The sequence below is a fragment of the Camelus ferus genome, chromosome 9, assembly GCF_009834535.1.
Source record: "Camelus ferus isolate YT-003-E chromosome 9, BCGSAC_Cfer_1.0, whole genome shotgun sequence".
NCBI lineage: Eukaryota > Metazoa > Chordata > Mammalia > Artiodactyla > Camelidae > Camelus > Camelus ferus.
In genome coordinates, this window is record NC_045704.1 from 56,044,090 (window position 1) to 56,069,714 (window position 25,625).

Genomic DNA, 25,625 nt, shown 5'->3' on the forward strand with positions numbered 1-25,625 from the left:
CAATAGGTAGTTAAGCTGTTTCCAGTTTGCCATCATTACACACAGCAATGCTGAGTGCCCCTGCATCTGCTCTGGTGGTGCTTCTAGCAGTTCCATTTTAAAACTTTCAATTTGGGAGATTTCCTATTTTCAGCTGCTATAGATAATGGTGCAATGAGCATCTAAAGCATATTATACTTTTTTTTAAATCTCTTTCTTCTTCTGAATTTCATCAGGAAAAATGACTGGGCATAGAATAAAGGAAATAGTGGCACTTTTTTGATGAATGATACCTCCAGTTTACCAAAATTAGTTTTGCCATTTGCTCTGACTGTGGCGTCATGGGGAGGACTCATTTTCAGGGTTCCCTCACTCTCCAGCCCAGGTCCCTGCACATGATTCAGTTCCCAAATAAACATGTATGCATCTGTCAGAGGACCTCTGTATCCTTTACCACCTGTGGCTCTACATGCTTTTCTTTAAAATGTCTAGTGCATTTTCCAAATCAAACAGTGATAACAATAGCAGTAGTAGCAGCCAACACTTACTGAGTGCTTCCTGTGCAGCTGGGGGATGGTGATGCCTTTACAAATACCTTAAATAAAAATTAGCTTATTCAGTTTTTAAAAGTAACTTGTGAGACAGGAGCCATTATTATCTCGGTTTCCAATGTGAAAACTGATGCTCAGAGAGGTTCCAGAGTTGACTCCAGGTCGCAGACCTAGTAGATTATGGACTTCGGTGGGACATGAAGCTGGGTATATCTGACTTCAGAGCTCAGACCATGAGGAACGTGGTAAGGTCTGAGTGACTTACTATAGCCCCTTTACCTGGTAGATGGCAGCTGGACATTCAATCAGAGACAAATATTTTCTGAGCGTCTAAAATGCACACAGCCTGGTGTAAATGCTGGTCTGCCTGGAGTCTGGGGCATGTCCCCCAAGTCCCGCCCATTCTGTTCCATTTGCCCAGTCACAGCCTTGTCTCCCTTTGGCCTCCAGAAGCCTTCCTCCCCAGGGATTTCAGCGCAGTCTTGTGTGCTCCTTCTGGACTTCCACTGCTTCTCTAAATATTTGCTGTCTTGTGTTCCCACTCGGGAGCTCCGGCCAGGCTGCAGGTGGATCCTTTGTTTGCCATTCACAGCTCTCAGTTGCATTTCCCCCAAAGGCCACTCATATCAGCAAATCCCTGGATCACTGAGAACTTCCAGCTCCGCAGTATGTCCCTCCTCAGATCCTCCCCACCAGCAGCTTTGGGAGAGGGGGCTGCTGCTGCCTTTCAATTAGTTGTCCTTTGTCACTCAAAGTACAGACCCCGGCACCATCTCTTTCTGCCAGCCGCCCTGCGTCCCCTGTGGACGTCTCCCTTCTTTCTCTGTGCTCGCTGGAAACAAATCACTAATTGAATTTCACCTTTTATAGCTCTCAGAAAATGGCAGGCTAGCGCCTCCAATTAATTTCCTAGACGGTATTGAGGAAGAGGCATGTTGCATCCTCACGAACATGGCAGGGCTGGGGTGGCAGAGTCTCCACTGCATCTTACCTGCCATTTGCAGGGAGGTTGCATTTGTTCTGGGCCTTTCCGGACTGTGTTCCAGCCGCTGACCCTGCTGGTTCTGAGTTTACATTCTTTGATCCACCTTATAGTGATGGGCAGTCAAATATGCACTAGGCACTGGGCACCTGCTCCTGCTGGGTCCTGGGTCCTGGGCCGGCTTGATCTCAGATCTGCTTCTTCTCTTGGTCTTAACACCTGGTCCTCCGGGCTCCCGCTTTGCTGGCCTGCTTGATTACTTACTGACTACTTTTTAAATTTCAGTCCTTTAAATTACCTGATTCACACCTGTGGTAACAACTCAAAGCACAAAAATGACTAAATCAAAATGAACCTTTCCACTCCTTCCGGTCTCACCTCGACATCATCGCCCTTAACAACTTGCGTACATTCCTCTTAGACAGTTTCCTTTTCTTATTGACACATACATATCTACACACAGGACTTGACTTTGTTTTGATTTGATTTGATTTGATAAAAACATGGTGTCATAGGATACAGTTTATCTTATAACCTGTCTCCCCACCCAAGAGGAAAATTGTGATCATGCTTCCATGAGAATACAACTTGTTCTCTCTCTCTTTTTTAATAGCTATAGGAACACTGTAATTTATTTATCCATTTCCCCTTCTCAGGTTTCTTCCTATTGTTTTGCAAACCTGAGCAATCAACCTTCTTTGTGGACTATCTTTATACACCAGCACATTTCAGCCCTACTGGATGAATCCCCACCAGTGGGATTGCCTGTCTCTGATATTCAGTCCCCTCATCCTGGCCCCCACCACCTGTTGTCTCTTTCCTGGACCCAACCCAAGTTTGATGAGATCTCAGTTCCACACCACGGGTTAGCAATGAGAAACCACCCTCAGGGACTGCCCCGTATAGTGTCTAAAATGGAAATGTTATCATGCAATAGTGTCTATTTACAGACTATGAAATGACCATTTTTCATGGGTTTTTCTTTTTCTTTGACATCTCAGCTGTCAATCTCAAAACTAGTTTTTGCTCTAGGACTAGTCAGATTTAAATATCATAACAACCAACTACACAGTAGCAACTTTACTTTGGTCTTGTAAATACAGCAAAATTATGTAAAAGATTCCCAATTTCACAGTTTTATAAAAAGAGGAAAAAATTATCATAATGAACATACTAGAACTCAGAAAACTCACTGGCATTTTGTCCAAAATTATTCTGTTAGCTTTGGAATGTAGCAAGGCTGTTGATAAGAAACCCATCTTGATCACCTGGTTTATTCTTAAAGAGCTCAAAGACTTTTCTTTTTAGCACCATTCCAATGGGAGAGAGGACAGAGGAAATGTGATTAAATTATCGGGCAGAAACACATGACTATAAATAATTGACTCTCTCATGTTTCATGAGCCTTAACATCACACTTCAGAATATTTATTTCCTTTATTTCAAAATGTTTACTTACTTTTCTCCGTCGACTTTAATTAATTTTGCCTTTGGCTCATAAGCAGGTGAAACTGAAAACTTTTTTATTTGCATTTTTATCTTGGAGCAAGGTAGCTAATTAAACTTTCCAATTTGGTTTCACTGTGCTGTACCAGGGCTGTAGGAAAATGGCTAACAGATGCATAGATTTGTGACTGTTTTTCTGAGAAAGAAGTGGAAGGTGCTTCTGGAAATTATGATTGTATTATGGAAATGCTAAAGGTGAAACATGTATTAAGGTTCTCTCTGTCACAGGAAGAGAGATGAACAAATGAGTTACAAAAAGAGGTAAAAGGAAGGGTCTAGAAACTACATACTGGTGAATTTCCCTTGAGTTCCAGAAAAAGTATAGAATGAATTAATATAGAAATGGATAGTGGGCATATAGTTTTCAGTAGTGTTACTTAGCTGGTAGAAAATAGGAAAGCCCAAGACATAATATATGTAGACCTCAGCCTGATTCGTGACAAGTTCATCCATAAAATCTTAGGAATTATTAAAAAAAAAAAAAAAAGGAAGACGCCGTTTAAAAAATGGTAAAAATCTGAGGCATTATCTTAGAGAAGATATTTGTAGCACATGTAATTAATGAAGGATAAGTAACCAGAATATATAGAGAACTTCTAAACTCAGTAAGAAATAAAGCAAAAAAAAAAAATTGCAATAGCTTAAAGATATAGACAGTCATTTCTCAGAATAAGAAACTTAAATCACAAATAAATGTCTAAAAATCCATTCAACCTCATTGGTCATCGTGAAAGTCAAATAATAACCACGCTTTGATATCATTTTATGTCTACCTGACTGGTAAATATTCAGTCTAGAAACACCAAGTGTTGGCAGTAATGTGGTTAAACAGGGACTCTCATTCACTGCTGTTGGGAGAGTAAATTGGAACAACTTGGAAGAACAGTTTGTCCTTATCTATGAAAGTTGAAGATATGTAATGTATTCCTAAGTCTGTACCTGCAAGGACCTTCCGTATGTGCACCTGGACTCGTGGACAAGGATGTTCCTAGCAGTGTGGCCAGCAGCTGCAAAAACAGGAAACAATCTATACACTCGCCCAGCAATGCATGGAGGGTAATTACAGTGCTGTCCTCTGATGCTCTGACAGCAGCTCCCTGGAACAGACTCTGCCGAGAAAAACACAATTTGCAGAAAAATTCATACAGTCTGATTCCATTTCTGGAGAATTGAAAAACATGAAAAACTAATATGTTTAGATAAGATAAGAAGTAAAACTATGAAGCAAAACAATGGATTAATAGATACAAAATTCCCCATAACCATTTTCCTTGGAGGGAATGAACAGGCATGAGATCAAGGGGAAATGTGTAGGGGTTCCAGTGGCGTTGTATGTGGTATTTCCTCAGCTGGGTGGTGGGTAGAAGTGTGATTATCTTCTTTCTCATATCTTGCTATATGCTGTGTGTGTGTGTGTGTGTGTGTGTGTGTACATATTGTATATGTACATATGTATGTACCTATATTCCTATGTGTATAAGATAATTTATAATTTAAAAAAGGAAAGAGAGAAATATGAGCTAGATGACACTTACCAGGCACTGATCTTATCTCATTCAACATTTATATCAATAACTTATCAAAATCATGCCTCATCCAGAGTAGATGAGGGAGAGCTAATCTGTCAAATGACTGGCGGAAAAACCAATTGAATTTTCCAAAAGGCATGGACACACGGCAACCAGGAGCTGATGATTTAATGTTACAGAGATGAATGTTAAGTCTTTGCCCGAGAGTCTTAAAAAGCAGCTCACGAAATCAGGGTGAGACCCTCCCGTGTTAAACAGTAATTCAAGTGAAAACAATGTTGGGGTCCCAGTTGACCACAAGTTCAAAAGACAGGCACTTCTACATAAGTGCCTTCTGAGAGAGCAAATTTCCGCTTTAGGAACAGTGATCATCCTCCCACAACCAGCACGGGTCAGGCTACATGTTACCTATTTTGCTCTCGGCTCCCTGCTTTGAGTAGGAAGCTGACAGATTGTAGCAAGCTCAGAGAATGGTGACTAGCAATGAAAGATACTTCGACATATAAGCTTTCAGTTCATCAGAGGCAGATGTGGAAGAGCCAGAGCAGAGCAATAGGTTTCCAGAAGATTGGATCCAGCTTAGCGTGTGCAAGTTCTCACCAATTAAAAAAGCAGTGGAGAGTCTTGTAAGGTGTGAGCTCAGGTCCCTGGGTGGTCAGACAGGGCCTGGGTAACCCACTCTCCCTACAGTCATCCTGAAAGGTGGACTAACCAAAGATTAGTCCCGGGGGAAATAGGAAGCCATGTGGTCTAACAGAGGCCCAGGTGGAAGTGTGGAGCCTCACAGGGCAGATGGCTGAGTTCGTTCCCCCCACACCTGCCCTGCAGTTCCTCCAAGGACAACAGCTGGCCTGCAGGTGAAACCTTGGTCTATTCAGCAGGACCTGCCTCTGCTGGCCCTGGACCTAAGAAAGGGCCTGCTGTAGCTGGTTTCCATCTCTAGACAAGGGAAAGAACTTGGACATGGGAGTCGGAAGACCTGAGTTTGAATCTCCCTCTGCCTCCTGTTTGACTCTATGATCTCAAATCCATTGCTACCTTTCCCGAGTCTCATTTTCCACTGTTAAATCAAGGATGAGGAGTTCAAGGAGTAGAGAGGATTAAATAAGAAAGAGAAGTGACTGATATATTTAACCCAATACCTCTGAAAATTGTGGATAAGAACACTTGTAATTCTCTTCACTCATTCACTCACTCATTCATTCATTCATTGAGTTGTCATTTCACCCAATAAAAGTTGACACAACGTTTATATCCCAGGTCCCTGGTGGCCTCCTAGCCATTAGGAATAAGCCTGTGGAGATAAGCCCTTCCCTCGATCCACCGTCTAGCTGACACTGACCACCACATAGACAATTGCAACCCAGGTGTACACAGGCACTGGGGTGAGGATAACCCAGGAGAGAAGTGGGTTCAAAGAGGAGGAATATTCAATTCTGCCTCAGGAAGGAGATTGGCGGACAGACTTTTCAAAGTGTTCTAACAGATAAACAGAAATGATTGAGCTAAAGCAAGACCAGCAGAGGGAGAAGAGCATGTAAGAGGCTAGGCCTGAATGAATGGCATGTGCCAAGGCCTGGCTATGACACACAATGGCAAGTTTGGGGAAGTTCAAGTTCAGTGCATCAGCCCAGACGAGCTAGCTTATACTGCTATAGCCCCCAAATCCAGTGGTTCTCCAAAACAGTGGTTGATTTCCTCTGTGATAATATCTAACGGGGGCTGGCTGGGGGCCCTGCTCCCTGTCACCCTATGGGATTCAGGCTGACAGAGCAGAGCATCCCCCTTCTGGAACACTGGCAGTGGCTGTGTAGAGGGAGAGATAGCATGGCACAGGGACACCCTCTTAAGGCTTTCCGCTTGAAAGGGACACGCCTTCCTTGTGCTGACGTTTCATAGGCCAGCGTAGGTTGCAGGACCACACCTGAGTCCAACAGAGGAGGCAAGCACAGTCCTTCCATGTGGCCAGAAGGAACTGGAAGTATTTGTTGATAACAGTAATGACCACATTCGTTATGGCAGGAAGGGGAGGGGACAAAGATGAGGTAGGGGCAAATGACAGAGAAACACTGGCCAGGTCAAATAGGTTGTTGTGCTACGTTGTAGATTTTTTTACTGGATCCAGCAAGAGGCACTGAAGTATATGAAGTCTGGAAACAGCACAAGGAACTGCTCATTTTAGAAAAGTCAGATTGGATGTAACAGGGATGATATTCATCTGTTTGTTCCAGAGATGTCTGCGTGGGTGACACAAAGCAAAGTCGCGTTACATTTGCTGAAGGGAGGGGGATCATCAATCCACAAAGCAAACAGATGAATGTATAACATTTCAGAGGCTTATAGGTTGTAGGAAGCAAAGTGAAGATGGGATAATAGTTGAGAGCCTGTTAGAGAAAACAAGCTAGGAGCTCTAAGGTGAAAGAGGGGGACGCATTAGAAAGCTAGCAGGAGGTACAGCAATAGAACTAGGTCGTCTTATAGAATCAGAAGAGGTAAATGAGGTAAGTTCTCTGGAAATGTCTAATACAGGAGGCTTCAATGAACATTAGTTGAATCTGAGTTAGGAATTGGAATAGCTCTTCTGAAGCATTCTGTCCCCATGGACACAGATATGACATCAGCCCTTTTCAGGAGAGTGGATAACAGACAAGCCACTCAGCTGGCTTATTAAGATGGAAATTTTCACAAGGGCTTAAATAAAGGTCTAAGTCAATGGGAGCTGCCTTTATAATTGATAAGAGTGACTCGGAGGTAAAGGGGATGTGAGATGCTTGCTGTCTGTGTGGCTATAGCATTGGGAGAATTCTTTAGAACACTCTTGAAGCAGACCTCCCTGTCAGCTAACTGTGAATTGATGGTCTGTGTGTGACCTTGTGCACCTTTCTGTAGAATAAATGGATGAAATAAGAAGCAAAGTTGCCTCTTTTACTCCCTTCCTTCCATTCCTCACTCTGGGAGTCAGCTCAGTTCGCAGGTTTATCAGCTGAGGAAGCATCTAAAAGACTCTGTCCTCTCCCACTTCCATGCCCGTTTGGCACTGTGAACTTGAAATTCCCTGGCATGGTTCTGTGTACCCTGCTAGAATCTCAGGTGCTGCAAGTTGAGAGGTTTTTCCAGAGGTGATCTGATGGTTCATCCTCCCCCAAAAGCAGGATTCCCTTCTGAGACCCCATAGCAAGTGTTGTTCAATCTACACACACAGTCACACACTCAGTGATGGGAGCTCACTGTTCATCAGGAAGGACTTTCCATCATTGGACAGCTTCCATGGTCGCCATGTCCTTCCCCAAGACTCATCCTCTGGTCCTAAATGGAGTTTTCCAGTATAAACCTGAAATCATGTGAGTATAGGAAGGAAACATGCTCCTATTTTAGAGCACCTACCAATCATGTTAGGCTAATTCCTGTATTTCTTTTTATATATCCTTTCTTCCCTTTCAGTCTTAAAAGGACTGAAAAAAAGAGCCCAGTTACTAGAGCTAATCCTTGCATTGCAATAGCTCCACCATCTAGACTGCTGTCCCCTCTCCTCCTGACAGTCTGGTTTGTCTATTTTCCTTGTATATTATGGGAACCAGGATGATCCAGGATTCCAGCCATGATCCTAATAGAGCAGAATCCAAGGGCAGGGGTGGATTGACCCTTGACCATAAAACTAGTTGCTCAGTACAGGCAAGAAATATAACCCAGAACAGCTGACATTCAAGGAAAACATTTGTACGGAGCTCCTTGGACTGGATTAACTTCAAAGCTGCTTTCTGCTCAAATGTTTCATGGTTCAAAGAGAAAAAAAAATACACTGTGCACATTTTTCTTTCCTTAAAGATTGTAAAGAAATGAGGAAAAAGCTTGTCTTGTCCATGTTTTTATAAAAATATAAAGCACATGTCCTCTGTGACAGAGATATTTCTTCCCCTCAAAATCCAGCGGAGCCCATGTCAGAGCTTAAGTGTGAGCGAATGTCACGCATTCATCTTCCTGGGCCAATTTGCTGCATTTCTGAGGAGATAAAACAGCTTCTGCAGGACTAGAAATCTTGAGATTTAGGAGCTGGCCCCTCACACATCTCTGGGAATTGAGCCTGGAAAATGTGTCCATCACTAGCTGACCCCAAGAACAGAATTTACATCCTCTGAGGGCAGAGGCCCAGGTGCCTGTTCTTCACTGAATTAATTCTCAGAAAATTGACCCTGAAACATTCCTGGGGCCATAGATATGTGTATGTTTCTCACCTGACCCTGTCCCTGCTGTCTGCCTCCATCTGCCTCCTTCTTGGCTGTACCACACAATTCTAGCATAGACTCTGCATCCTTAGATGCCTGGTACCAACCCTGGCTCCACCAGGCACCGGCTGCGTGACCTCAAGCCTGTCCCTGCTCTTCCTCCAAGGACAGCATGGGGTTTAAGAGCAGAACCTCCGAGTTCACGTGCTAGAGCTTAACCCAGCTCCCCGTGCACTGTGAGCAGTGTGCTAGGCTGAATCCCGGCCACCCGAAGAGATCAAGTCCTGCTCCCCGGAACCAGTGAATGTGACTTGATTTGGAAGAAAACTCTTTGCATATGTGATTAAGGTAAGAATTCTGAGATGAGGAGATTACCCTGGATTATCCAGGTGAGCCCATAGAATCACACAGATCCTTAGAAGAGAGAGGCAGAAGGTGTCAGCACAGAAACACAAAGAAAGATATGAAGGCCAAGCAGAAAGAGATGAGGCCACAAGCCAAGGAATGCCAACAGCCTCCAGAAGTTGGAAGAGCAAGGAACAGACTGTCCTTTGGGGTCCCCAGAGGGGGCGGGACTCTGCTCACTCCTGGCCTCCAGGACTGGGAGAGAATACATTTCTATGGTTTTAAGACACCCAGTGTCTGCTAATTTGATACAGTGGCCCTAGAAAAGGAATGCAGTCAGTGAGGGGTGAGTCTGAGCATCCTGGGATATGAGCCCAGAGGGGCCAGAAAGCTGGTCACACTGCAGGCAGCACACGGCAAATCCTCAATGTGAATCTGAGAGAATTCACAGACTGCTGACTTCCAGCCTCTCCTTTTCACTCTGTCTCTCTTCCCTTCTTCTGTCCCTGATGAAATTTAACCGCCTGCAAATCCTCCCCCCAGTATAAACTTCAATCTCTCCTTTCTTTGCTAGCTGATTCCTTTCTTCCTTCACCTACAGGGGTAGGCTTCTGACTGCTTGCTTGCCTTTTGGTGAAATGAGTTGCTTAGGACTTTGCCATTTCTCTTAGTGTTTCTTTTCTCTCCGGAGATGAGGTCTTTTGGACCACAGTATGTTCCCATTTCGAGGGGCCATCTGTCTGGGGCGGCGTACATTTAGGAGGTTAATTCCAGAGACGCTGAATGTTAAGAGCATGAAAGGCAGTGGGTGGTGCGATGGGTGCTCAGGACCTTGAACTCGGTGCTTTTTCAACTTGACTTGCAAATACAGCCTTGACACTTCCAGCTAAAAATATCTTTAACGTGCCCACTCTTAGCAGGAGGGAGAGTTTGAACAACCAGCGGTGCTGTTTTGCCAGCTTTAATACCTCTTTGTGCTCAGTGAATGGGCAAGTTATTCTGTGGAAGAAAATGTTTTAAAAACTGAAATGCTAAGCAGTAATCAAATAGTCAGGGGTACGAGCAGACCATTCACGGTCAGTCAGTCATGCAGGAAAAACAACTTGAGACCATCCCCGCCCTAAATCTCAGCTGGGAGCAGCTGAAGACAATATTGAGTCAGTCCCCTTACCCCAAGGGAGATCCAGGGTGCCCGCCACGCCGTGTTCTCAAAGTGACCTTGAACGTGCTTTTGTCCTGGGTATGCATCGCAGAGCACTGCAATTTTGTGTTTAAGCGTCTCTGTCTCTCCCAGCTGTACACGAGCAATTTGAGGAGCCAGGACTGTCTTATTCACATGGGTATCCACAGTCCTAGCACAGGGTGCCTCAAAGTGGCCCCAGTAGAATGTGGAGTTGAAATATACGAATATTTGCAACACACCGCCAGAATTTCCTGGAGTGGGCACAGGGCTGGCCCATGAGAGCACATCTTATATTGAAAATGAGATTCTTAGGTTGTGCCCATTACGAAGGGTCCATTATGCACTGATGAGGCAGCCGTGGTCTCTCCAAGCCCCTCTGATAACATGGGCTGATGGACCACAAAGAGACCCTTAGAGGGGGCAGGTTTGACTCCTGCCGTTTTCACTCATCTCTTCTGCCTGTCCCCAAGTGGTCTCTGCGTGAGTCTCCTTTGTGTGTCTCCGGGTTATGTGATCCGTTCATGCACAATTCTCTGACTGGATGATGGTGAGGTGACAGGGCAGTGTCACAGGGGTTAACATTATCAATCCTTAGGCGCCAGCAGGTCTGGTGGCTACCTGCTCATGGTCATTAAGTAGTTAATTTCTTCCATTTAGCGGGGGTTTTAGCATCTGCAAAACAACTCAGGAAATGTTCATCAGACACGTGATCTGGGTACTTCAAAGAGGAGCTAGAGCAGTGGGTACAGGGGAGGGGGGTCTGTCCCGGGAAGGCCCCATAGGGTCCTGCTCCCTTACGCTGTTACAGTACAAGGTGCCCCATTTCAGATCTGCGCGGCTCTCCCGGGTCTTTACTTGTGAATCCCCACCACATACACACACGTCTGTTTGCACACCCTCACTTTAACTTTCAACTCTCTGTGTATTTCCTGCTTCCAGAACCCTTGATCACAAAGGTCCTTATAAGAGAGAGGCAGGAGGGTCAGAGTCAAAGAAGGTGATGAAGGAGGCAGAGGTCAGAGATTCAGAGAGAGATTGGAAGATGCTGCGCTGCTGACTGTGAAGACAGAGGAGGGGCCAAGGGGCCAAGAAAGGCAGGTGCCCCCACCCAGCACAGCGTTCCTTCTGCCACTTCTTACTCGTGACCTCAGACCTTTGGCTCTCCTGGCCATCCCTTTGCAGGGCTCCAGTGAAAGTGTGTGAATTGAGCTTGGTTGACAGGAAGAATTTCAGAAAGACAGACAAGGCTAAGGGAAAGACCAAGATCAATTTGGCAACTTGGCAATTTGACAAGAAGGGGCTACATTTTGATTACCTCCGAGTCACCCAGGGCATAGAATAGACCCTGAAATATTATTGAGGCTTAATATTGTGTCAAAATGATGACCACCTCCCTGGTACTTGCTAGTCTACCTCTATGTATACAACCTAAGATTACTTTAAGGGGGGAGAAAAAAAGAACAATTCCACCTAACCTCGTATTCATTCAAGACTTAACTTCTACTTCTTTATCAAAAGTGGAGACTGTGAGCTGTGCCTCTCTCATGTGTAATAATAATCGTATTCTTAAAGAACGCAGAGTCCTGGGCTGAATATTACATATATTAACTTCATTTAACCCGCAGAACAACCCCATCAGACAAGTACCATTATTATCCAGGGGAGCATCCAGTTGAACCAGCCTGAGTCATGTGCCCCCTATCCCTCCCGGCTTGGGAAGCAGATGCCTTTGGTGTCTCCCCTGCCAGAGTATTTCCAAGAAGAGAACATTCCAATCAGGAAAGACAGCCCCACTAGGAGGCTGAAATGCACACACAGGGAAGACAATTTAAAAACTCAAATGAAATGGGAAAATATTCCTACAGAATGAGCCAGATGCTCTTGGATCTATTTTCCATTTATTCCATAACTAAACATTTACTGAGCACCTACTGTGTGCCCTACCCTGTCCCATTTCATGGGATTGCAAGGGTGAATCCCACACATGCATCGCTTAGTTTTATGTCTAAGTTATTCCCTGAGTGCTGTCCTGATGGCCTGGAAGAGGTAATGCAGTTTCCAGAAGTGACATTCCCTGTGGAGAGAAATGAACATGATAGGTGGAAATGACTCTCCAGTTCCTCATGACAGAAATGTCAGGGTGAAGCCTCCCCACTCTTCTCCAGGCTGAGAGCCCAGACATAGAGAGGGGTCCCTTTTAGATTTCAGTCCCAGCACATTCAATTTCAGATTTGTGTGACCCTGATTAAGCTCCTTCATCAAGTTTTATTCTTCATAAGAGATCCATTTCCCCAGATTCATAAAGCAACTCCTTCTAATTCCATGTTATTTTATAAATACTTTCACTGCTAGCATCAATCACAGGCAGCTGACTTCCCTGCCGTAAAACAACAGCTTGCAACATCACCATGTTACCCAGTATGTATTTACTTATCAAGTTGAAGAACACATGTTTGCAAAATCAGCAACATTACAGCTCTACCAGCAATTTGCCAGCACTTTCTTCCCATTGACGGCGGTCTTGAGTCTCGGATGTGCCAGTATTTCAGCATCCTGCCTCATTTTTATCCTGTTACTGCAGTCATCACGGCCCCCCATGCAGACCTCCCTGGGCCCTTTGTTGATCATGCCCGTGACTTCAGGCAGGTTATTTCCCTAACAGGAGCAGTTCTGGGGTCATTGATCATCTGCTCTGTGCTACAACTCGGGGATGTCCACCCCGTCTGTCCTTTGGGCTCCCGACATGGCTCAAAGATGCCCAAAGATGCCCCAAATGCCAGAGACAAGCTCTTGTGGGTCAGAGCAAAGGTAGTTCAGTAGCCAGTCTGCAGGGAGAGTTCTTGAAAATATTAATTATTCCACCTGTGAAAGGCAATTTGAAATGCCTAAAGGACATGACATGTGCTGGAGAGGAGTGGGACATAAAGGCACCTTGGCTCAGCCACTTACCATAGGTTGATCTGGTCGGGGGGGCGAGTGATTTCACCGCCACCCACGTTACTTCCCTCTCCGTAAAGTGGGCCTAATGACACGTACCTCACAGGGCTATTGGGAGGGTCACATGACTGCAGTGCCCCAAACAGTCTGGTTAGGTCTTAGCAATAAAGGTTAGGTTTTTGCTTCTGGAATCTTCTCTGTGTCTCCCTGAGTCCTTGCTTAGCCACTTGCCTGCAATGATCTTGGGCAGCTTGTCTGATTTCTCTGAGTCTTTGCTTTTCCTTCTTGAAAAATGGAAATGACCTAATTCCCCTGGTGGGGCTGTTGTCAGGACTGTTGCTGGCACACAGTAGGTCCACATGTTTATTTCCCTCTCTGTGGAATTACTGCAAAGGCTGCTTCATCAGCCCCCCCCCCCGACTTTACATGAATCTCCAAACCCAGTGTACACAGCGGCAGATGTCTGCCCATTTCACAGGTAAGGAGACTGAGGCCATACACGCCCACATAGATCACCCAGATCACAGCAGCCAGTGAGTAGAGTGTCAGAGGCTACATCTGTCTGGCCCCATCTCTTGCCAGGATTGTGTTCTCCAGACTCCATGCCAGGTCAGTAGATTCAGAATCTCAGAGGGTGAGTTTCAGGCATTCAGAGTGTTTTTAAATCTTCTCAGCAGATTCATATGAGCAGCCAGGGTCGCAACACATGGTGCCACATAATCCTTTAATGTCATACCAGTGTGTGAGCCACATCTGGTGGGACCCAGGTTGTCAAGGGAAAACTAAGCCTAAGTATCTAATTAAAAAGAAGAAGGTGGCCTAGGGTCCAGCGTATCCAGGCAGAGGCCCGGAAAACAGCAGCCCCCTGGGGTCTAAAGTGAGCTCAGGAGCCAGGAGCCAGAAGAGAAGTAAAGGGTTGAAGCTTGTGCAGGTCTCCTGGGGCAGGTTCCCCGGGACAAGGGACCAAGATCTTGGGAAGTGGGAGCCGCAATGAGCAGGTCTGGTCCCAGAGCAGGCCGTGTTTAGACTTCTTGATTGAGCTGTTACATGATGCTTCTCACCCAATAGGGATGAAAGTGTTGGGGGAGCTAAGAGTTCCGTGAGCAGTAGTGTCTGGAGCCCTAATGAAGGAAACGAAGGGCTCATGTCCTGGCTTGATTGGCAGGATCTCCAACCGAGATGCCCACGGCCCCCTGGGAGTCTGGTGCCCTGTGTACATTTCCCAGGCTTCTCGCAAATCTGGCTCTGGGCTCTTAACCAGTACCAGCTGAGTGATTTGTGGAATGAAAATGCAGGGCCCCTTGTTCAACCATTATTAAGAGTGTCAAGAGGGTGACAACAGAGCATGACAACAAGCACAGAGCCCTTCTGATCCCAGCTCCCTGGATGACCAAAGCCACTCCCCCTTGAAGCCTACCCTGCACTTGCCTTAGACACTGACCCGCCCATAGGCTGCTGGCGGTAGCGGTGACCTACACCATTTCTGGCTAAAGCACTTAGTGAGTCTGCGTGTGGCTTTGCACCCACCCCCACTATCAGGAAACCCCGTGTCCCAATGGCAAAACCACAAGATGCCAGAGTCTAGATCACAACTGGGAAAGGAACCCCTTGAAAGGGAGCCCCTCAAATGGACTGAATCTGAAGGAGAAATTAATGCAGATATTAAGCCATTGAAATTTCAGATTGAAATTTATCTCAGTCTAGACCAGCCTAATATAGTCCATGTTTTTAATAGCAAAACTGCCTCACTCTTGTCCTTAAGATAGATATGTTAGGGAAATTAGACCTATTTTCAGAATTTACCTAGGAATTAATATTTAGTGCAAGGCAGACATTAATTATTGACCTGTTTCCTCTTCCACCTTCATCATTACCTCAAGCTTTAATAGAGGAAAATGATAATAAATAAAAATACTTAATTCTGTATTTATTCATTCATTCATTTATTCATTCATTCACTTTATCCATTTATTTATTCACACATGCCTTCAACAAATGTTTACTAAACTCTTACCACATACAAAGCATTATCCTGGCATCTTTGAAGATTTTCACACCTTGAGTTACACAACACTTAAGCAGAAAAGCTTAATGATGTTAGTATTCACATATTCTTAAACATCATAAACTATATATATTTGCATATTCAGTGGTACTAGTATTTGAGCCATTGTGAGGAGAGTAAATACAGAAGAAACAGTATCTGTGCGCTCAGTAAACTTCAAATCTACAAGAGTTCCAAAAGAGAAGCAGATTGTTTCAATTGCTAGAGTATAGGATTTTAAAAGTGTCGTTTCTTTTAGAGACACTGGTATAAATGTCTCTAACAAGACATTTTTCAGCCTCGGCACTTTTGGCGTTTGGAGCTGCGTAATCCTTTGTGATGGGGCTGGTCTGTGCATTGTGGGAAGTTAAGCAGCATCCCTGGCCTCGACCCACTACATGCCAGTTTCACACCCCCGCCCCAGCTGTGACCACCACCAGTGTCTCCAGACCTCACCCACTGTCCCCTGAGGGATAAAATCACACCCAATTGAAAATCATTGCTCTATGGAGAACTAGTCACTTTTAAAGTATCTCTTAAATTGGCTAAGCAAACAAAAAATACACACACAATTCCTTTTGTTTGTTTTTCCCTTGAGTTTTATGGGAAGATATTTTCCTATTTGAGAATTTCAGCTACTTGGTACTTACCCTATACAAAGATTTCTTATTATAGCTTTGGAATATTGGGGGTAGAGATTCTTCTAAAAATTGCTTTTTAAAAGTGTTTTAGGAAAGATCAGTTCATTCAGCAGTTTCGTAGATCCTTTTAAAAGAGCTACCCAGAAAGGAATTATAAAGAGATTAAAGAGAATTTTGTAATAGGTTTTGAGAACAACATTACCTTAAAATTCTGGATGAAATGAATAAATTAGGGCAATAGAGTCAATCCTGACAGGAGAGGACCCCTGTTTTACCATGTGTTCCCCTCTATCTCAAAGACACATCTATTTCCTAACATCTGGGTGCTGCAGCTCATACAACCGCTCACCGGAGAAGTAGGGCAAAGATGCTGTGAAGATGGAACGATTAGGAGGAGCGACTGAAGGACTGAAATCATCATGAGGTGGTGCTGTCGCCACCATCTCTTTATCACTATGAAAATAAACAACCTTTGAAAACAGACGGGAGACAACCATTGCTCAACTTGTCATAACTTATTACATATTTGACTGTCAATTTGTATTTAAAAAACCAACGAGCTGCCCGGGAGGTTGAGCAAATTTGAGAGGAGAATTCGACCGCATTTCAAATCAAGCCTGTGCTAATTGCAGCTACACAGAGGCCCCCCTGGCTGCGATTAAAGGAAAGCGGGTAACTGTCTCAAAATTTCAGGCGTTCTGTCTCAAAATTTCAGGCGTTCTGTCTCAAAATTTCAGGCGTTCTCACTTTTAAGAACAAAATCGTCGTCCTATTTAAAGGTACCTACACATCTCAGACCTGAATCAGAAGTATATCCTTTCTGCTACTTCGATTCAGCACTTTCCCAAAAAAATATACTCACTGGGCAACCGAAACACTCGGTGGCTGACATATTGCAGTGACTTATGGTGACACCATCAGTGGCCCCAAAAGCCTAGTATTTGGGGGGAAAAAAAAGCCTAGTATTTGGGAAATGGGTCATCAGTTTCTCGCCTGCACCTGTCCCTTTTTATTTTGGTCCATCCCCTAAATATATTGTGCTATTTGGTTAATGAAAATGGCAACTTCCACACAATTTTTAAATTCCACAACATTTTCTAGCTTATGTGTGGAGATTAGTCCGCTTATACTCCTTTACCAGTTACCTATTGCTGCATAACGATACACACTCAAACTTAGTGGCTAAAGACAACAGCCATTTGTTTTTTCATGAGTTTGCAAGTTGAGATGGGTTCAGTGGGGTGGTTCTCTTGCTGGTCTTGCCTGAGGTTGGCCATGTGGCTGCCATCACGTGTGGCTGAACTGGTCCAAGATGGCCTCAACCTTCACGTCTAATGGTTAGTGAAGGATATCAGTTCCCAGACAGGTGGCCCCTCCAGCAGGACAGCCCAGATATCTTTAGTTGGTGGCTGGGTTCCAGGAGGACGAGCTTCAGTGAACAAGCACTTCCAAACCTCTGTTCCACTGGCCAAAGAACGTCACAGGCTAAGCCCACACTCTAGGTGGAAGGGATGATATAAGAATGTATTTAAAAGGAGGTGTGGCTTGCTAGGGTTGTCCCACAAATGGGACAATCTTACCATCTGATAGAAAGATTGTTTCTGAATTCAAGACAATTTAGGTGAATCAAAATCAACTTGAATATTTGAAATTATCTGAAGAACTGACCATGTGTTTCCACTTTTCTCTAAATTAGTGCCCTCTAGTTCCAGGCTAACGCAACAACATTTACTTTTTAGAATAATACTAAGTATTTAACAAAACGTATTTATTTTCTTTAATCTTTACTTCCTTCTTTTTCAGAGAAGATTATTTGTGGCAGCATAGAATTGCAAACCCAAAATGACTATGTTTCAAACAAGACGGGCTTTTACTTTTCTTTCATTTATTTCTTGCTCATGTAAACAAAGCCAAAGGGAGGAATTCCAGGCTTCCCTTGAAGCTTCATGGTCATCAGAGACTCAGGGACTGAAATTCTTTCTGTCTTTCTGCTCTTATTTTCTATCATGTAGCTTCCATTTAAAAGGCCACCTCATGGTCTAAAATAGCTGCTGAAGCTGTAGTCATCACATCTGCATTTCAGGCAGCAGGAACTGAGGAAAGGGGGTGTTATAAAAGCACACACATTCTGGATGAGATCTCTTTAAGGAACCTTTCTGGGAGTCTCACACACATTACTTCTAACTATAGCTCATTGTCTAAACCTTAATTCATGGCCACAGTAGCTGGCAGAGAAACTGGGACATCTAGTATCTCAGCTAGTCAGCAATGTGGCAACTAAAATCAGAGTTACTAAAGAAGAAAGAAAGAATGGGTACTGGGCAGCAACTCACAGTTGGGGCCATAGTCTCTTTCCTAAAGCAGGGTTCAAATCCTGTTTCAAGGGGTGACTAGCTATATGATCTTCTTGGTCTTTGCTTCCTCACCCTACAGTGGGTTTAGCAACACAACATACCTCCTGGAGTCATTGTAGGATCAGATAAGTTACTGCATAACACCTGCGTTACATATTTGTGTCACTGCATCTCTACTGCCTCCCACTTTGCTGGGGCTGGGGCTGCACAGGGGAACTTCCCTGTCCTAACAGGGAGGTGGAAGGAAGAAGGGCGAGCTCTTTCTAGTGGATGTGCCATTTTCCTACCTTGCAATCACCAGAGGATTTAGTAACAACATTTAGTCTTTGTCTTTGGGGAAAAGAATTGCCACTACCTACAGTCAAAATCAAAGGTTGAAAACTGGTGAGCCCTGTCATGTTTGGCCTTCTCTGTCCCACTCAGTGGTCTTTTGTTTGTTTTTTTAATTTGAACTAGTGTCCAACATGTAAATATTTTGGTATATATGGAAAATCCATATAGGAAAATCCAAATTCCCACCTTTTCTTGAAAAATAAAAAGGTCTGTCTCCTCCAGACTTGCATTTCAAAAATAAAGCAATTACCTTGGACTAAAAGATAGCTGCCCCTTAGGTGGGACATCCACCCTCCAATTTGCCACAGTCCTCACCACTCGCAATTGTATCAAAATCATGTTACTCATGTAAGTTACCTGTGTGGGTGTTGGGTGAGCATTTGAGCTTCTCACCTCAGGCCCAGCTCCCATAACTTTGCTCTGGGAATGGGGCCAGAGAGTCACACCCTTGGGGCCAGTGGGTCTGGGCTGCTGTCAGAAGAGAGGCCAAAGGCTCATTGGCATCTTTATCAAAACTCACATTATTAAGAACTTTCTAGGTCTGATACACAGCCTGACCACCATGTGAAAAATATGAGGAGTCTTTGTGCTGATGAATGACAATCCCTAAATAATTGGAGGACAGAGGAAAGTGCCCCCCAAAGGAACAAAACTAAATCTCCAGGCTAGATCTAAGCCTGCTTTTCCCCTTCCTGGCTCCCCGAAGTCAGAGTCAAAGCACCTCTTTTCTCTCCTGAGGATCTGGGCAGGACTTTCTTCAACAGTCTCCTCACCCAGAGCAGAGAGCTCACCCCCTTCTCCCATTCCACCTGCTAATAGCGTGTTTTGGAGATAAGCAAAAAAACTGAAAGTGAATTATGAGGAGCAGCTTCCAATTGGGCAGCCCCTCAAATGGCGATAAAGCAGGTCTGAAATGCTAATGTAGGTCAATGGTGAAATAAGACATTATTTACGATTCATCACATGGGTGACTTTTCAGGATGCATGCACTACAGAATGTGTGCTGCCTCCGGATACCTATCAGATTGGTTGAGTATCTTTTGTCAACTAATCTTTGACAGTTTCCCTATTAATTCCTGTGAACATGGAAACACTGACAAGACCAGAGGAGGCTGCTTCATGCACGCCTGTGCCCAACAGAAGCTTTTAGGCTTATCTAAGGGAAGAGAGGAATTGTTTCCTTATGAGATTTTAATTCATCCCTGCTTCTGCAGACCCTGGCTGTGAGTCCCAGAACTAGGATGAGTTGAACCCTAAGGGATGGGGTCCCCCAAGACATCTGGCTCACCACCATCCCACACAGGTAATGAGTCCCCCCAGAACTGAGTTGCAAATTGCAGCAGTCAATAAAAATAACAATAAAACTCTCATCTCTTCAGTATTTACCACTGCCCAGACAGACTTCATATTCCTTAATTTATACATTCTCAATGGAGATAATATCACCTCCAAGGGGGAGAAAATTGGTACTTGGGTGAACATTCAAAATTAGAGATATTGCAATGATTCGTGGCCCTCAAAGGGCTATCATACACAAACAGATATCTATGGGGAGCAAGTAGGAAAAAATATCTAAGAAGACTCTTGGTGGGTTGATAATGAAAAAAATAAAGATTGAGAAATTCTGCATTAATTCATTCAATGCCCACGACAGCCGGTTAAGGGAGATGCTGTTTTGTAAATGAAAAAAGTTGGAGTTTCACGAAGTAAAGGAATTTGTCCAAGGATGCTCCAACAGTTCCTGGTGAGGCCAGGATTTGAAAGTAGACACTCCACATCCTCACCGGTGCCTTTGACACCGTTCCAACTGCATTTGCTCACCTGGTTCTCTCTTTGCTGCTAAGGACCGTTTTGAGAGAACTGGGTTGTGTCCACATGCATGGTTGGAAAGCAGCTGCAGACTGGTTGACCGGTAAGGAGCTGAATGTCCCAGGCCACTGGAGTCACAGTGGCAGCCGGTCACACATCTGTGCTCTGACAGTCATGGCCATGAGATATGTATGTATCTGGAAGCAGAATTTGTCCTGTAGGGACCCTCTCATTCTGGCTTGCTCAGGGCTGTCTCGGCAGGCCCCCAGTCCCAGGCAAACTGGCTGTTTATTCATCCCACATTGAGAACTCCAGTTGAGCATTTGGAACCAGGATGCCCAGAACCCCTTCAACCTGAAGGATTTCAAGACAAATTATTTTCAAGTTAGCATCTGTCAGACTAGACATACATTGAAATGCTTCTGTGTCCCCTTCACAAGTTGAGATGCTGATAGTTAAGGGCTTCCTTTCTTTCACGGGTGAAAATAAATAAGAAGGAGTGGGTTATGTCATGCAATGTCCACTTAGGATCTTCCAAGGCCAAATTCAAGGTGTAGGTAAGGCTGGGCTCTTATATGGTGGCTCCGGGAAGGAATCTGCTTACCAGCTGATTGAGGTTGTTGGTAGAATTCAGTTCTTTGCAGTCAGTCCCGGCATGCTCCCTCCTCCTACTCAAAGTCCTGGGAATTTGAGCAAGAGTCTTTGGGGTCATTTTAGAAGTCAGCCAACCACAGACCTTGTTGCAAATGGATAAGGCTGAGCCAGCCACTGAGAGGGCTTCGTGCAGAGTCGTGATCTCTTCTTAGTAACCTTTGAGGCACATGGCAGAGATAGTTTAGTCACAGAGATCAGCGTTTGGGTGCACTAGATGTACTACCTCCACTCATGGGTTGGATGTTCTATGATAAGTGCCATGTGTCACATCCGGGGAGCTCAGTTGGTGACGCCTGCCATCTCTGATCATGTTGATTTTTATGTTTGGCATCCCCCTGAAAAGCAGACATTTGCCTTGACTGTACTCTCAGAAATCGATGCCAAACATAGACTTGAATGTCTGTGTCTTGATATATTATTCACTTATAGGAATATCCCTTTTTAAAAAAAGAAAAAGGAGTCTGACACTTTTGATCACGTGAAGGAAATGAAATTTCAAGAACAGAAGAAATTTGTCACCTGCGGCACTGGGCGAGCTGTCTTTTGGAACCTCTCACTCTCGAGGCCGGCTGACCTTTCCTGGAGATTGAAAACAGCCCCTCCCCTTCAGATCTGCCCTCCGCTTCTCCAGGGTGTGACTGTGCTTGAAGTCACAAGGAAGCAAAACTTCAAACACTAGCTTCAAGGTCAAGACACCAGGCGGCACTTTTCTTTAATCAGAGAAATGCAGCCAAGAGGAAGGGACAATCCGGCCAAGACGGAATCCTCATAATTGTTGATCAGGCTGTCACATCAGCCACCATAGCCTTTCGATGAAAGGAAATAACAGGCCAACTTGAGGCGTTCAACCAGCGGCCTGTAATTCTTTTATTTGGCTTTGGAGGAACCACTGCTAGTTCATCTGGCTCCGGGAGTGACAGAGTGATTATCATTTATTTTGACACTCGGGAGAATACTGCGACGGGGGAGAGACAGAAATGTACTATGTGGAGGACCCACACTTGTGTCTATCATGTAATTATCATTTCTCTGCCGTCGGGAAGCGCACCTAGGCACAAGATAAGCACGGACGAGAAGCTGACAGGCTGATGGAAAGGAATGAGCCCTTCTTCTCAGAGTCCAGGATGTGGGCTTGGGCAGGGTAAAGCCATGGGTGCACCTACAGGCACTGGAACAACCGTCCTGGTGCCCACCTGCCCTGATGTCAGCCCTGGACTTGGAATTGGTGTCTGGGGCTGAATCCAGGTCCAACAAGGGCTTCTGGGAGGGGTGAGGGGAAGAGCTCAGAGGTGCCAGGGAAGCCTGCCTGGTTATGAAATATGTTCAGGCAATGTTGTCCCTTCTTCTCAATAACAAGTCGTCCACTGCTCTGGTCGCTGTGGAATATGGACAGAACTGCAACGAACTGCAACGAACTGCAATGAACTGCAACGTGCAATTCTCCCCAGAGAACACTGATGGAGGGCCCACTGTGTGTCAGCACCTGAGCTTATCAAGATGAACAAAACCCTTCTGCCCCACAAGGGTTCAAATGTAGGACCGCGTGACCCATCACATGAAGATGTCCTTAAGGTTTAGAAGAGGCTCCCTCAACAGAGAAGTCTGGTAAAAGCTACAGACTCCATTCTCTCCTGGAGATTTACAACATGCATTTGCTTATTAAGGACGCCAGGAAGTCCTCCAGGAGGGAGACCTGCTTAACTGTGCTTACTGTGTATTTCTCAAATGTATTTTTCTGCTGAGCCCACAGAACCAGAGTTCCCTGGAAACAATGGTAGGAAATGCTGGTTTCGGAGGCTTATCTAGCCATGGCAGGACCTGGAAGTCTGAAAATCATGATCCAGCCCCAGGGGAGGAGCTGACAAGAGCAGGGTGTCAGGCACACCTAGATGGTCTGGGGCTCAGGATAGATCCTTGATCCTAGAGGAAGGACTAGGGTGCCCTATGGAGAAGCAGTGGTGGCTACAGAATGTGTGTGTGTGTGTGTGTGTGTGCGTGCCCGCGTGCACCTGGGTGCACGTACGTGTGTATGTGTTAGCAGAGATTTAGGATCTCCCCCATAGAAACCCAAATCTATGAACACAGACCATGGACAAGGTGAGAGGGAGAAGGTGAGGCAGGGCGACTCAGAGACGATGGGCAACGGGACTCGTCCTCTCTGTGGGCTGCTTCATCCTGAGCTCCTGGGCTCCTGAGCTCCTTCGTCTGCGGCATTGCCTGCACGTCAGGTTCAGACCCCAGGGCAGGTCGATGACAAAGGCCTCCCCACCTGGAACACTGACACAGCAGGCACTGGGCCAAGTTACTTAATACATTATCCTGTTACATGCTTACGAGGACCAAAGAAAACAGTGTTGATAATATCCTCATGTTATGAGGGGATGAATGGGAAGCTAAGGCTTGGAGAAGATTGATTAACTTGCCCAAGTTCACACAGTTAAGACTTGAACCTAGACGTTACCCAAGGTGGTTTCCTGCCATGCTGCAAACCTATCTGGGTGACTCAAGCACTATCATTCTCCGCTGAGTGGGCCTCAGAAGTAAGTCCAGGTTCAAGGCTGGGTGAAGACCAAGGCAGGGCTTAAGACCAAGTTCACTTGCTCCCTAACAGTTCCTTAAAATGAAAGGCATTTTCTGTGTCATGCTGGGAATATTCCAGGAGCACTTTTTCCTATTTCATGTTAGCAAGTCTGTGAAAAATCACAACCAAGAACAAAACTATCCATGAATGTCCTGGTGGAAACTGAAAATTTGTCAACCTGAGAGGTCTTTTCTTCCCTTCCCAAGAAACCATGAGAGTCACAAACCGTGACAACCTCATTTTTAATACTTTCTTCTGCTTGTTTGTGTCTGACTTCCACTAAAAGTAGATTAGATTACATGGGGCACAGTCAAGAGTTCGTTAGACACTGACGAAGTGCAAGGCACTAGGTCGTGCATACTTACCCAGAGACCATTTCCCATGGAATCGATGCTGGGGAGGCCTCCTTCCAGGCCTTTGCCCACACGGAGCTCACTGAGTATGTCCCAGGGCGAGCTGTGGGCCTGGGAACTGCCTCTGATTTCTGACGGAGGCCCTCAAGTAGGCCTGTTTTCTAGACCAGAGAGACAAATGAGTATACCTTTCACGCTAACTGGGACAGACTGGGCGTGGCTGCGTGGACCACTGCGTGGAGAAAGAACCCTGATCCACTGGGTGGGAAACAAAGCACAGAAACCAAGTGGCTTGCTGACATCTTCCAAAGGCAAGGGGAGAGGAAGCTGACTGCACGTGCCCAGAATTTTCTGTTCTTACACCAGATCTTGAGGCCAGCCTGGTGATAATTTCGGAAAGAAACAAAGAAGGACAAAGACACAATGTGGAATAGAAGAGGTGTCTGGATGCATCTGGCCTAGTGGTAATATTGGTGAAATCAACTGAGACTATTTAACAAATCAACCCAACCTCAGGATGGTCCGATCCTTCTCATTTGCCTCATCCTTCAGACCTAATGGCTGATAATCTGATTCTGATGATGGAAAAAAAAGTAATTAAGTGGCTTTGATGGTTTGAAAGCGCTGTTACAAAAGGGAAAGGAATACCGAGATGGCGGCTGAGCTAGATGGATTCTGTGTTTCCGCTGAGCTTGAATATTTTCTGTATGTGAATATTCCTTCCGGTAACTATAGGTCTATGGCTTCCGTCTCTTACCAGTTAGCTCACATGTTGTGAGTCCAGAGGATTTGGAATCAGAAGGTGGGTCCTTACATTCGTGGAAAAGTAAACCACAATTTAAAATGATGGTTGGGCAGGTCACCCTGAGCCAAGTGTGGTGGCTTGAAATTGTCAAGATCAGCAAGCAGATGTGCCCAATTCTGCCCTAGATCATGATTCTGTTGGTATTTGTAATTATGATCCCTTTAAATTAAATTTAACCACAAAAGCAATACATTCTCCTTGTAAGAATGATGAAAACATTACAGACTGGTCCAACATCTTCCCTGATCACTACGGGTAACCCTAGCCATCTCTCTCCTCTGCCCTGATTTAACCACCAGAGCCAGTGTGAAGTTCACCCTTGTACACATTTATGAGCATAAACTGTACCTGCAGAATAGATGCATAAAGCTGGTGGAATTTTCTGTGTGCCAATATGTTCACAAAAATGATGTCATAGCGTGGGTAACATCCTTCTCCAGCCTGATATTTTTCAATCATGGCGAGCCCTCCATATTAAAACACATTAGAGCTTCAGCCTTTTTAACTACTGCAGAAGATTTCACAGGGACTGGATACCATAATTTTGGCGATTCCTCTGTGTTGGACAGTCAGGTTGTTTCCAAATGTTTCACCGTAGTGGAGAATCCTCCATGAACATCCCGACAAAAACCCCTTGTGGACACGTGCAAGTGTTTCTTGTGGGTAGATGCCCTAAGAGTAAATGCATTTTTTTTAACTAGTTGCTTTTCAGTTGTCTTCCAGAGACAGTTGCGCTTCCTATCAGCTATGTGTGAGCAAGGCCTGGTATCTGACACCCTTCTCAATCCTTGTCATAAACGAATAGCCTGTGCAACC

At 45.0% G+C, this 25,625-nt stretch overlaps 1 protein-coding gene across 2 annotated transcripts in view; it reads left to right on the forward strand.

Annotated features, from left to right (window-relative positions):
* CDH13 (cadherin 13) overlaps positions 1 to 25,625 on the forward strand; it is a 932,038-nt gene that overhangs the window by 687,895 nt on the left and 218,518 nt on the right. The window lies entirely within an intron of this gene.